This window comes from Halyomorpha halys, unplaced genomic scaffold (assembly GCF_000696795.3).
Source record: "Halyomorpha halys isolate HHAL.00 unplaced genomic scaffold, Hhal_1.1 Scaffold29.1, whole genome shotgun sequence".
Lineage (NCBI taxonomy): Eukaryota > Metazoa > Arthropoda > Insecta > Hemiptera > Pentatomidae > Halyomorpha > Halyomorpha halys.
Window position 1 is genome coordinate 2,390,796 of NW_027115892.1, and position 14,879 is coordinate 2,405,674.

Below are 14,879 nucleotides of genomic sequence, written 5' to 3' on the forward strand. Positions count from 1 at the left end.
TCCCTACTTTGTAAGGAGGTACTGTTTTTAGAAAAATGATTACAAGATTTTTCAAGATCACATATAACCGAAAAATTTGTCCCCTATTAAGGGTACCCACTTTATGAGCCTGGATGGACTCCAGAACCTGGAGGGTTGACTCATGGCAACAGTAACGGAATAAATAACTATCTACCACAGTCGGATTCGAACCCGGATCCTTGGAGTCAGTAGCACCTCTGTGCTACTCTGCCTCTATTATTTTTAAAACTGACTTATATCATTGAACTATTTTAGACACTTACTAATGGCATTTAATTAATATCGGTCATAAACTCAAAATATTTCTATAATTTATTTTTAATTTACATCTGATATAAATAATATCAGATATTATTTTTCCACTTCAAACATCATATGTTAATAATTTTTGTTCGTCTAGTGCATTAACGAATTGGGGTTCCTTGAGTTATTAGCATTTGTTTGAGCATATACTCACAATCGTCTTAAAATTCTTAACAAATTTCAAGCTTTAATCATTGATATTTCCCTTTTATTGGAAAAATAACTATATATCAAAAACCTATGGAATGTTCGTTGCTTAGTGAGGAAATACTAAATTCCTTAGAAAATTTAGATAAAACCCAACTGTGAAGAGTAAGCAAAAGTCTGAAGAGTGGAATTGTGGCGACAGCCTTCTCTAACTTGTTGAGGCATACTATCCCAATTATAAAACTGGAATAATTGTATGCATGATAAATTATTTGTAATAATTTATCCTTTTGTAATAACTTATCCTTTTATAATGATTTATCCTTTTATAACAATTTATTTCCCTTCGGTAGATAGTTTTAGCATCCAATAATTCTTAAATATGGGTTAATTTTTTATTATTAACAGTTTCTTAATTTTTTCTATGGATCCACCGCAGTGTTCTACAATTTTGGCAATGCTCCTGAATACCAATAACAAATAATTTCTAAAGTATACCTCATTCGATAAATGAATAATTTTATAACATTTAAAAAATATATCAAAAATCAATTCATTGTTTTAGAGATAAAAACAATGATAGTAAATCAGTAAAAAAAAAAATGTACATGAATGCTACAAACGGTAGTTAGGATGAGATCTCTTTTGAAAGACACGTTGATTTTTATATAGTATATAGAAATCATATAGTTTTTTTTTTTTTTCTATCTTTCGAATATACGAGGTAAACAACCGTTCGTGGTGTCAGACAGGTCGTCTAGCACTATTATCTCTAATAATGAGATAGCTTATCTATTTAAATCTCCTATCGAATTATATACTATTATAATAACTTTGTAGGTTGTTACAATTATTTCTATCCCCTACACTACTAATTGTCTTAATTTAAAATATACTTACATAAAAATTAATTAATCAAATTTAATAATAACTGGAAATAAATATTATTTCAGTGTTTGTTTTTTTTGTTGTCGAACGGCTCTCACAACCGTTGTTTAATCTAACTTTCAGTTTATAAGTTGATGAGATTTTGTCAAATATTCCATAGCTAGATTTTGCAAAACCAAAATGTTGTAGTGGTACTAAGGTTATCTTTCTTCTATTCGTAACTTTATTTATTTTCTTTCTATGCCAATTTTTGTCCGTATTATGCTTATTCCTATATTAAATAAATCGTTAATGTGATACTCTAATAAAACTAGTTATCTACTCACAGTCATAAATAACTGTTAAAAAGTTATTTCATATCAGAATTAACATAGGTATTAGGATAGTTACTTTATCCACATGTCAGTGACCCGTTACCCGTTATAACCCACATCTCAATTTGGAATGTTATGTCTCTTCCTCATCCTGCAATTTAAGGAGCGACTCGCTGCAGGGAATGTCACCTTATAATATTGTATTGTTTTATTCCTGCCTACACTTTTGACTTCTGTATACTCAGTATACTCAACTAAAGGGATACCAGTCGGTACCCTTGTGGTTTGGTCTATTTTTCCTTGTAACTTTTTGAAGTAAAAGTAGTTTCAGCAGTTTTATGTTCAGGGAAAAGTTTAGATGTAGTGTAAATGTATTGATGCTGATTAAGTCATTAATTATAAAAATAATTGCATTTGATTTTGTTTTTTTCTTACATCTTATAACTCTTATGATATTCTGTGCCTCCTGTGTTTGTTAATTTTTGTAATTAAGAAGTTCATAACATATTTGCATTTAATATCAAATGAAACCTTTTTATTTAAAAAAAAAAAAAAAAAAAAAAAGCACTTCATGAAAACATCTACATTATAAATTTTAACAGAATTAGTCTTTTACAAATTGAGAATATATTTACATTAAAATAAATAGATTACATTGAATCAAAATCGGAAATAAATATTATTTGAGTGTTTTCTGATTTTATTTAATCTAACGCAATGCAGATTATTTTCTTTGAAAAATAAACTACATTTTCAATATTATGTTTGTTGTTTCTATTCAAGGGATAGTTTATCGCCTTTTTTTATAGAAGAAAATCTAGATTTAATTGGGCTAAGCATAAAAAGAGAATGCAATAGTTTCATGTATAATTCATAACGAGCGTAATACATATTCTTAAAATTATTAAATACTATAATTTCTATTAGGTATAATATAAACACCCATATAGTCTCAGCACTTTGTATTATCTTTACACTCATACGTTTCAGCAATTCCGTCCATTTTCGAGGATCTATCAATTAAAAATTGCTAATTATATTTCATTCATTATGAATTAATTCTTAAAACATTAGGAAAACTGAAATTTCCTACCTTATTCACAAATCTGTCTCAAACAAGAATTTTCATTATATACTATAATTCTAGTTCTAAAGATGAGGAAAGTCCTAAAACGACAGATAATGAAACAAAAATGTATAACAATACAATGTTGGGAGCACTATCCTTTATTAGGAGGATGACCTCCAATAAAATTTGTTTGATGATAAACTGAATTATTTTCTATTTATATTTAGATATCTCATGCAGGCCATGTGAGCGACTGCATAAGTACATACAGAGTTCAAAAAATACAACAGTTTGAGTATGGAGTTGGACAATCTGGGCGTGACAACCTTGATCTCTGTGGCAATAGAGGCAGGAATCGAAACTAGTATTTAGTTCCAATATATCATTCCATTCAGCAGGGAATTGCATAACCACCACAGTACAAATCCTATCCACAGTTCCTATTTCAATATCTGATAGGCTAATATATAATCTTGAAGGAGTTGATATAGTAAAGTAGCACGTGACAAAAATGTTTGGGCATGATAAATGATCATAGGGGTCCCTCCCCTTGGAGCACATTTATTAGTTAATCTTCTTAAATGTGCATTCTGTGGCAATTTAATAGTGAATTTACCAGTTAAAACCTTTCAATTAATAGAAAAACAAAAAATATTTCCTCATATAATATGTGCCATCGTACCCCTTCCAGGTTTCTTTCTAGTACTGGTGGAAAAAGAAGTCAGTTATATCACCCCAATTTTTTTATTACTTTAATGAAAACTATGTATAATTGTTCGTCTAAATTGATGAATCTAGTAGGTATAGTTAGAGAGAATAAAAAATGGCAGCTGTTTCAAATGGTTAAAAAAAATAAACAATTTTCTTTCGAAGCTTAATATCTTTAAAACTACCAAAATCACTACAAAACTTAATAGAACATCGTTTAAAGTTGAGTACACTTGCTAAAATAAGTTATAATAAATATATTTACATTTGAATAGTTCCCGAGGTATAGCATTCTAAAAAGTAGCATTCATAACGAAATAACGAATGATTATATATTATATTGTTTATCTTCATAGGTATAGATGTAGTAGTTTTTATGATATTTGACAAAATATATCAACAAAATGTTTATTTCTAGTTTTCACACATAATTTTGATTTATGATAAAATATATTTCAGGAACCATTCGACATATAGATTTCGGTTAGCACTCAAATTAATGCTCGTTTTACGTACCTTAAAGTAATTATACTCATCTTAGTAGGAATAGTAGTTTTCATTATATTTGATAAACGAAAGTGATTTATAGTTCTTTGGAAAAATCTTCTTATTCATATCTAAATATCATAAAAAATACCCTTATGAACGTGTCATAAACTAATTTATAGTAATCTAGCTTTATTTTGAGTGCTGGCAGACATCTGTCCAGTTTAATTGTTCTTGATATATATATATATATTTTAAATAAGAATTTTGTCCCAACAGTTAGAAATAAATATCTTGTTAAATATCATAAAAACTACTACTCCAACTGTCCTAGAAAATAGTCGTAACGTAGTAGAAGATGTAAGTCATAGGATACTTCACGGCACATTAAACTAGCTTTAATTAGAGTGCTAACAGACGTACGTCGAATGTTTTCTGAAATATATATTTCCCTACATAAATTCTCTAGCTACTGATTTTTTTGTGAAATTTTGATTTTTAAAAAGCTATATCTCCGGAAGTAACAAATTTAAATAGTTCTATTAGGAATCATATTTTATTCAATTTATTCTTCTTTAAATGATGTTCTATTAAGTTTTCAAATGTTCTTCATAATGTTAAAAATATGCAAAAAATAAAGAAGCTCCGAACGATTTTTTTTACGTTGTGATACCTTTAACATTAAAAACAGTTTTAAAAACATGTTAAAATGATTAAACTCCAAAAAATTTATAAATATCATAAAAATCTGTTTATAAAAGTAAAATTGTGATGTCTATAATAATAAAAAAAAAATGTTTATTATCTAATTCCCAAAACTTCAATTTTTGTCTTAGTGTATTTCACTTGTAAACAAACTATAAAATACTCAAGTATCTGATATTTCATGAATGCCTTTAAGTTCATCTGTGTATATCAGCAGATCTAGTTTAACCGCTTGTTAAAACTGAAATATCAACTCAATTAAAAAAATTGTTTGGTATAATCCTTGTTCGATAATCAGCATTCCCTCATCAAGTTATGTTGTATCATGTTTTTTTGTATGCTTAAACGTTTACAGAAATAACATTTGGTAAAGACTGCGTAACTCACAATCACACTATAAGACTGAATATATTTTGAATGATATTGAAGGGAATGGACGTTGCTGGGAGTGTCCTTGCAGTAGACACAATGGCCAGGTAATCCTACAAGAAGTGTGGCGACCCGCCAAGGTAAAGTCTTCTTGGTCCTTGGAGGGAACCACTCTTCTTTTGGTGTCCATGATGGCTTCCTCTATTCTAGTACGATTCTCACTAGACCTTAGTTGTTTTGGGGGCTCACTGTGGTTTCACTCGGCAAAATATGTCGGTTTTGTTGTCTCAACAACCGCAGACCACATCTGTAAACTTATTAAAAAATAAAAATAAATGGCCTGTGAAATTGTTTCTAAAATTTTTCGTTTTGTTATTCTCAATGCTAGAGGCCGTGACAGCCAAGGTCCTTGCGGTGAAAGTCTCAGAGCACACGGTGCAAAGCAATGTAGGTTCGATTCCCGGTTAATATTTACTGTTACTGCAAAGTGAATAAAATGACAATCTATAGTTAGTTGCGTGATTTTAGCTGAAAGGACCAATTAGCGTATTTGTTGGACAAGTTCCCCAACCTTCTCATGGATTCATATCCGTGAAGGGACATTCTAAAATAACTCTTATAATTGAAATACTGTGTTTTAATATCACTTTGAATATTAATAAACTTTTAACGAACGCCAATTGGGCCAAACTCCATGGCTATGGTGTAATGCAAGTTACAAAAACCATCTAATCTAATCTAATCTCTTTATCCTAATTCAAATTAAACTTTTATGACCACTTTATTTAACAACCTTTAGTTCAATTATACAAATGGATGCTTTAATGTTGTATGTGTTTACAGTTACATATGCAAAAATGCTACAATCACTTATTTCCATGGGTCAGCCCTGAATTTTCTTCAAACTGTTATCATGACTAATTTCAATACTTAAATTAAAATGTTACTGAAATTAATCAAGACATTTAAAATTAAGTCGTATTTAAATGGATTCAAACATGCTATTTATTTATAAAATGTATTTGAATATAAATATATAATGATTCATTTTGAAAAAGGTATTTACTTATACATTTTATTTGCCTAAAAGTATTTTCAAATATTAACTTATGATACATGACGATAATTACTTCTTCTTAGCAATACAAATTAATAATCATTAATAGAGTAATGATCAAATATTCCTTAATATTTTCCTATTTTTCGCAAATATGTAATATAAAGTCTATGGTTCCCCATGCCAACAAATTATATTTTTTAAGACCCCTACCATCTCTGGATATAAAAATATAGAATTTTCTTTAAAATATATCCTCGTATGCATGTGAAGTAAAAGATACCATTTCAATCAAATATCATTTGGAGTGGTAAAAAAAAAATTACATATTTCAGATAATATTTAATTTAACCCTTTGTTTTTTTCATTTAATTTTCAAATAACTGAATCAAAAGGTTCTTTGGTATTTCTTTACTTTTAGTTCTCTCAGAGAAAATTTTATGGAATGAGCATTACATGCTCATTTTTTTTTTTTATCATAGTAACAGTATTTTTTTAAATTAATAATATATTTGAAACAATTGCAAGGAGTTGAAAGTTGAAGAAGTTTAACAGACATAAAGTTAAAACGAAATCATTGTAGGTAAATAAATGACGTGCATTAGTAATGTTCTTTCATAAATATTCAAGATTATTTCTCAATTCGTTTACTCGAATACCTATGTGCTTCTGACCATTAGGGTTAGAGAAAATAGGATGGTAATACGTACTTTGCGTAGAGGAGCTTCAAGAACGTAGTTTGTAGCTAATGTGTAGTTATCGTCGGTTGAATTTCTACTCTTCGATGTTTCGGCAATCCTCTGTCCTTGATGTCGATTCCCAGAAGCCATGGACTGGAATATTTTTTTCTGCTTATTTCCAAAACATATTTAAAAGTTTTGCACATTGCCGGTCTTATATAAGTTTTTTGGACCGAGGTAGTTTGTTTATAATTTCATAAATTTTGGATAATCGTTGCAACACACAATAGGGTTACTTGTTATTATTGCATTTTTATGGAAAGATGCTGAATCCGAAATAAATATTTTAAAAATTCTACATACACATCTTATGCAATAATTTATGAAAATTCTAGGATATTTTAATCTTATTGCCAAAAACCTGTATTGTTCCTACTTATACTTAAGAGTGTAATATTATTTTAATAACAAATTGTTCGATAAATAGTGGATTATACAAGACAGATCAATCTTTAACGTCCTATGAACTAGTTGCAGCACTTGATATGGAACATTTGGCTGCTCTAACATTTCGAAAACCTCAGGAGATATTTTTTTTGTTTGTAGTAATTCACATAATCTTCTCAATTAATTCCTGATGAGACATTAGAAGTCGTTGGGAACTAGAACAGGGACCTGTGAAAGTGAATATTTCACTTTATAACCATAAATAAAACATTAAATTGCCTTCAGTAAATTAAGGAATTGGCCAATATTTGGTTCGACTTATATTCAGGATCGATATAGAAAAATTTTAAATCTACTAAACTAGGAAGATTTAAGTAACCTCATATCTTATTTTCGTTTCTACTTTCTGGTTCGGAGACTAAGTATAATTTATAATGATATTAAGTAAAAATTGTTCATATATCCTTCATTTTTAGAAGAGAAAATATAATAAAAAAACCTATGTTCACGATTGGATTAAATCTTGGAAGAAGGAGTATATCGGCCTGGAAAAAAAAGTAAGCCGATTTTGGAATATTAACCATAAAGCACGTCAAATAAAATTTAATTATTGTTGTAATTATTAGATTTTTTTGGATTTGTTCAAAAAAATCTATTAAATTTGGTTGGTCCTCAATTTTTCACAATAGAGAAATAACGAGATAAATGTTGACAAAGCAAAGTTTACCTAGTAATCTATTAGTACTCTATGCATGAGCCAAATTCAAACAGATTTACAAATAGTTATAGATTATTTACAGTCTTGTGCATTTTTCAAACTTAAACAAATTATGTTGTGAATTGGCGTGAAAATATAATGGTTCGGCAAAACAAATGTAAATGATTATCTTCATTATTTTTTTTCTTACCTCCTTTATTGTAAATATATATATAATAATATTAATATATACCTAAGTATATAAACATGTAACTGGTGCCCTTCTTTTGCCATATGACATTATAAGGGGTTGGTCCGCTGAAGGCGGTGGTTACAATATTGGCCCAGAAGCCGCTGGATTCATTTTTTGGAGGTATCCGATAAGCTATCTTTCATACCCATCAATTATTGTAAAAAAAAAAAAAACATACGAGAATCAAGGCTTTACATGACAATTTTTTACCTAGTTACTTCGGTTTTCTCTAGTATACTGCTCCATTAACAAGTTTACATCTATTCTTCAAAAGTGGTAGAATAAAAAATATCCTAAAACCTATAGAAATTCCTTGTAATTGATTTAAAAAAAAAAACATGTGTTAGCTCAGTCTTATCCTGCTTTCAATATTTACGTGAAATAAAGCATACAGATGTAATTAATTTAAATAATACTTATAGAAGGAAAATGTTTAATGTTTCTAGCGTTCAATGCTCCATATTGATTACCCCAAAGACATTATCCTAGGATGTCGAGATTTTTATCATTGGAAACGCAAAATCTCAACTTAGTCCAATGGGCATTGGATGACAGGTTTTAGGAGGTATAATATGGGGTTGATGGCTTCCCAAATCGATTCAGGTCAAGAACGAAACATGCAACAGACAGATTAGTTCTGTTTCACAAATTCATGGACAGGTTTAAATAATATCTTTTTATATTTAATAAATTTTATATGAAGAGTTATATAAATTATTTTATCGATATTGAGAACCTCCGCTAGACAGTTTCGAGGCTCCAACAGCGATATGGTAATGTATATAGCCTCTACTCAAACAGTCTGTACCTAGACTAAATATTGATTCTTCGGTAAATATTGACCACGGTGAGGTAAACATAGAAATTCTCGTCTATATCTGGAGCTGATGATAAATAGAAATAATAATATTAAGAGTCTATGAAATATTTGTAATATACAGATACACATCAAGCATACTCTATATATCCTCCTTACTTTTATTTTTCTAACTGAATTTTGATAGTTTTGAAAAAGTGGTTTTATTTATTATTATTTTTTCGTTCAGAGATATTTACTAATTAGTTATCAAACATTTAAGCAAAAATTACACTCTGTACGAAGCAAAAAGGTTATTATTAGACAGTACTACAGATTTCACTGTCTTCAGATATTAAAAAAAAATTGTTATTTTGCAGATAAAATAATTTAATTAGAGCAGTAATTACCCACAATGAATATTCACATGAACTTGAAAATTTATAATGAAATGATCCTTTACTATATCTTTTTTGGTGCAAAGAATTTTTTATTAGATTATAAAAGGAAAATTTAAAATAGAAATAGTTATGAAATGGAAACGTTATTGTGGTGTAAATAAATTTTAGTGAAGGTATATAGCCTCATTATATTATAACTTTAGATGAGACATCTTTAATAAGCCTTAGTTTTTTTAACATTATTTAATTTTGTTTTCTAAATAATTTATTTAAAGGTAATTTTCATTTCTAAGGTTAACTTGAATTTCCAGTACCTAGCTGATTATCTCCATCAGAGTCTGTTCCTTCAATAATCAAGTCTCGCACCATACCATTGTCATAGAAAAAATCGAAGTGTCTTTGCGGAAATTAAAGTTTGTTGTCACTTAAATATATACGGTATGTCATGATTAGTTGGATTTGTTGTGAAAAAAAAATCACGTTACTGTGAGGTGATTTGAATTTTTCTTGTTCTAAACTATATTCATGAGGTTTAAATAAAAGGAAAAAGATGAACCTATACAATAAAAAGGAAAAGTATATGAACACTATTTATAAATAATGAACAAATAAACGAATATTACCTTTGATTAATAATAAAATATAAAACTTAGAAACAATGTTTACATATTGTTTATTAGTTAAGGTTTGAAAGTTTCTGTATCTTCTTAGTAATATCTTGTTGTAATCTCCTAATTTTTTGTACTAACGGAATTTTGGAAATGGGATTAAAAGAGAAAAAATTAGGTTACTATTATCATATTAAGTAATGATTGGTATTATCAGTAATGGTGTATGCTGTCTAATCGTCGGACAACATAATTAATATTTAGGTGTACCGAGATTAATTGCTTTCCATCATCATAAATTTATTTTGGATGACCTCTAATTACTCTAGTTGGAATCACTGGTGTGGTTATGTATCTGTACACAGTTTTGTATAGTTCGTTTTTCGGTGATACTTTAGAAATTTTTCAAGTATTATATACTCTCCACTACTTTTGCTTTCGAATACGTAAACATATTTTTCCTATATTTCGAAAATGTCTTAAGCGATTTGGCATATTTTTAGAAAATTCCATGTTTTACTTTCGCTAACACATCTGCTAACTTATCTATCTTGACAAACCTATAGAAGATCTGGCACAGTGCGCGCTTCACTCTACATCCAGTTGCCACACTACGTACATTTCCAACTTATGTGTAGACTGGAGGGCTTGTGTTGAAGTCATCAATTTTTCTATTGTTATAAAATTTCGTTTTTTAGGATTTATGTGGATGGTTAAGATGTTTTTAAAATCAATATACATTTTTTACAAAATGTGGAAGTTAAGAACGAATAGTCAGTAAAATAAGGATTTAAATGAGAAGTTGTGGATTATTACAGATACGATTTGGAATAACTTTCATTACTTTTGCTTACCCAAAAACTAATTTTATCAGACGTCAAATCATTAACCTTGAAATATGAGATAGCTATGTTCCAACAGAAAGAAACTTTCAAAAAAACAAAAATAATGGTATTAAAAACTAATAAATCTATTCTGTTCCACGTTCTTGGTAAAAGTTTTATTGAATTGTAATTACCTTTGAGTTAACGTGGAGTTAAATTTACAAAAGTTTATGTGGATATTATTTCTAGAACTATTGGTCTAGTATTTTTGGCCTTAAACTAAAATAACATGATTTAAATCGCAACGGTAATATTTTACATTTATAACAGGGAGTCACCACGTTCAACACGTCATCAAAACCTAATTTAAGCTCAGATTAAATATCTTCACAGATTGTGACATTAAATGATTTAAACATTTTTACACATGAAATTTATGAAGATTTTTAAACATTTCTCATCTGGATATGCGGAATTGAGCTTAGTGGTTCCACTAAACCATCAAATTCCTCCCTAATCCCATCCTTACAGTCCAAATCAAGTCATCCATTAGGACATCGATGTTCCATATGTTGCCGATTTGGCCAGAACCAGATACCATTCCTTCCATGATAAACTTCTCAACCACCCAAACCCACTTGTTTCTAACCTGGCTTCTCCTTCATTACCTAATAATCCTCCTAGGCGTCTGAAAAGAAGATGGCCTCGAAATCTTCTACTCTAGAAATGTTATTGGAGTTCTATCAGTGGGTCGATTCTCCACATGTTTTTTATCATGTCACTATGTCACCTACAGCAAAGTTACTTGTTGTATATATTTGTATACATTTGCAAATAACAATAAACAAATTATTAAAAAAAACATTTCTCTGTTGAAACGAGTTGAAACTTTTGTTCTCCTGACTGAAGTGTGCTCGATTACTTTTGTTTAAATTAAAGATACTGTTATCTTTTGACCCCAAATACATTCGAGTATTTTATAATTATATATATACTTGATTATTATATTAAATCGAAACAGATTGGTATGAGAATTTTTATGATAGACATTAGACACTTAGTTGCTAAATGTGTTGCGAATGTAGACCATCAACCGCAAGTTAATCTACTAATCCCAGGAGTTGTCCGAGCTGGATTAAAGTGTTATCCTCAACAGCTTCACTGACAAACTTTCTCTTCAGCTTAGCTTAGCTTCATCAACTACCAAGCTGGATAACATTTAATATTCCTAACAATGGTTAGACAATGTTCCAACAATGTATGTATGCTATATGAGTTTATTCTGGGAAATAATCAATGAAGTACTTGTAGATATCTAAGAGCTATCAAACAGTTCAAGTAGATGATGGTCCGATTCTCCCCAGTGTTGGATAAAATTGATAGTTTATTTTGATTTTTAAAGTGAGTCACGTTTTGCACAGTTGGAAGCTATCGCCTATTAGAACTATTAGAATTAATTAACATCCAATTCACTTTCTTAAATCTATCAATGAGGTCTTTTAGCTTTTTACTATTTTTTCTAAATTATAACTTTTTTTTAAAAAAAAAAGGGGGGGCTATTTTTTAATAAATAATTCAAAACACTATCCAAATTATAGTCTCAAAAGTTTTATTTCTTTTACACGTCCAACGTTTCGGCCAATTCGGCCATCTTCAGGGACAATCTACTCAATTCACTATGAAACATATAATTTAACCACTCCAAAAACTTCATACAGGCTATTCTGCCCAGGTCAAAACATTTATATCTATGAAAAACATTAAAACCATTAGGTAAAATTATTTTTTGTTAATCAGTATATCCCACATATGTTTAATTACCTAATAAGTCAAATATCCATTAAAAACCACAGTCAAAATTATTTCTCTTTAAACACTATTAATACACTTTTATCACAACCTTGCTTGTAACCTTCCTTTACTCAGTTCAAGCATTTAAAAAATTATTTATCATAACTACATTTTTGTCAATTTTTCTCTTTATTACATTAGCAAAATTCTTATCATGGCCAACTATAATTATCCATATACAAATTATCATATATTATTTATAAATTAATCTTACTTAATATCTCTGCATAATGTTGATTTAATTTTGCTAATGTAATAAAGAGAAAAATTGACAAAAATGTAGTTATGATAAATATTTTTTTAAATGCTTGAACTGAGCAAAAGAAGGTTACAAGCAAGGTTGTGATAAAAGTGTATTAATAGTGTTTAAAGATGAATAATTTTGACTGTGGTTTTTAATGGATATTTGACTTATTAGGTAATTAAACATATGTGGGATATACTGATTAACAAAAAATAATTTTACCTAATGGTTTTAATGTTTTTCATAGATATAAATGTTTTTACCTGGGCAGAATAGCCTGTATGAATGGTTTTTGGAATGGTTAAATTATATGTTTCATAGTGAATTGAGATTGTCCCTGAAGATGGCCGAATTGGCCGAAACGTTGGACGTGTAAAAGAAATAAAAGTTTTGAGACTATAATTTCTCAAGAAAGAATTTTAAGATTATAAATAAAGGGGCTATTGTTGGGATAAAGAAAATTTTCTTACGTTTTGTGTGGATCAATTTTGTATAAATGAAATCCAAATTTCTCTTGGGATTGGCTTATATTTGGCTTTTAATTCGTCCAATAATTTTCTGTAGATTTTTTTTTTTATAACCCCCTTTCTGGTCATTACTGACATACGAGGGGAGGGGTTATCAATAGAGTAACCACTTGGGTTCAATTTCCTATACGCAAACCTAGCGAACCAATCAAATCCCGTCGGACGGCTAACGGATATGTTTTACCTTCTTACATAGCTTTTTTGCAGAGAAGAATCGGGAACATAAGTCGTTAACAATTGTTTATTTATGTGCAAAGCGAATGTTTTGGTTTTTGTATTAATATCTCACTGACAACATTCATTATTACATCTATTTCTTTATTACTACTGCCATCCATCACTAACTCGCATTGCTTTAGAAAACAATAAGAATTTTTTGAAGATTTCTTATTTAATTTTTTTCAATAATAACATCGTTTTTTTTTTAGTTTTTTGTAGTTTGGAATAGTTAATATGAGTATTTTTATACCAAGACAAACCAACCAACTTTCCCCTGAAGAAGGAATGCAGCAAGACGAAGAAGGAGAGGTTCAGAAATAGACAGAGCGAGATTCTTCTATATCCATCCTAGCGCTGAGGAAAAAAAGAACGCTGACAGTTAGGTTCGGTCAAGATTGATCCTAGACTTATTTTTAAAATTGTTGAGTACCTAGCATATGGTCTATTACTGTAGGCCACGTCAATATATCAGCTGCCACTTCCAAGATAATATTAATTAATTACAAAATTTAAGAAAGTACTTAGGAGCTAATTAGTTTACTAATATCCCATATTAATACTATGGGATAATTAATATACTAAGATAGTATAATTAATATCGTCCCATCTTAGTGTATTATATTTATTTCGGTATTTTAATGCAGTGATATTATTCCATATTTTACAATGAATTTCCTGTGCGCCACTTTACTCTATATTGAATGTGATTCATTAGAGTTTATATTACACCGGCTGAAAGCAACAAAAATATTAAGAAACAGCGCTTAAGGTACTTCGTAATGAATAAAACTAATGCCATGATGTAAATTGAAGGAAAAAAATACGAAAATCATAATTGTCATTGTCAAAACGATTGAAACCCACCACGACTTGGCACACCAGCAGTACGACTCTTACAACATGCCAACTGTTAACTAACAGATATGACTCACCACAAGCGTTTTCACAACTGGCGACGGCAGACCACCGGTTTTATACAATACCTGCCAACGGCACACTCGCCAGGAACATGATGAGAATTCTGAAAAGACTTTGAATGGGGGAACTCGAGTAACAAGTTTTAATTTATAGGAAAGAGGCATCGCTGAAAAATGTTCTCCCTCTTATTACAAATTTCTATTCTTCATATGTCAATTTTATCATATTTGATAACCTATGTTATTGTTTTATTGCATTCGTTTTTTTAGTTTTTATTTATTTTATACCAGATCGGCCTGGTGGGCCTTACATGGTTGATATAACCGTTATATTATATTATATATATA

General features: G+C 29.4%; 1 protein-coding gene and 1 long non-coding RNA gene across 11 annotated transcripts in view; both read left to right on the plus strand.

Moving 5' to 3' along the window:
* Nucleotides 1–14,879, plus strand: part of spri (sprint) — a 759,753-nt gene that overhangs the window by 427,400 nt on the left and 317,474 nt on the right. The window lies entirely within an intron of this gene.
* LOC136797141 (uncharacterized) lies at nucleotides 532–9,906 on the plus strand. The gene is made up of 3 exons (XR_010844986.1): nucleotides 532–725; nucleotides 7,671–7,751; nucleotides 9,653–9,906. It is a non-coding gene; the product is annotated as an uncharacterized lncRNA (long non-coding RNA).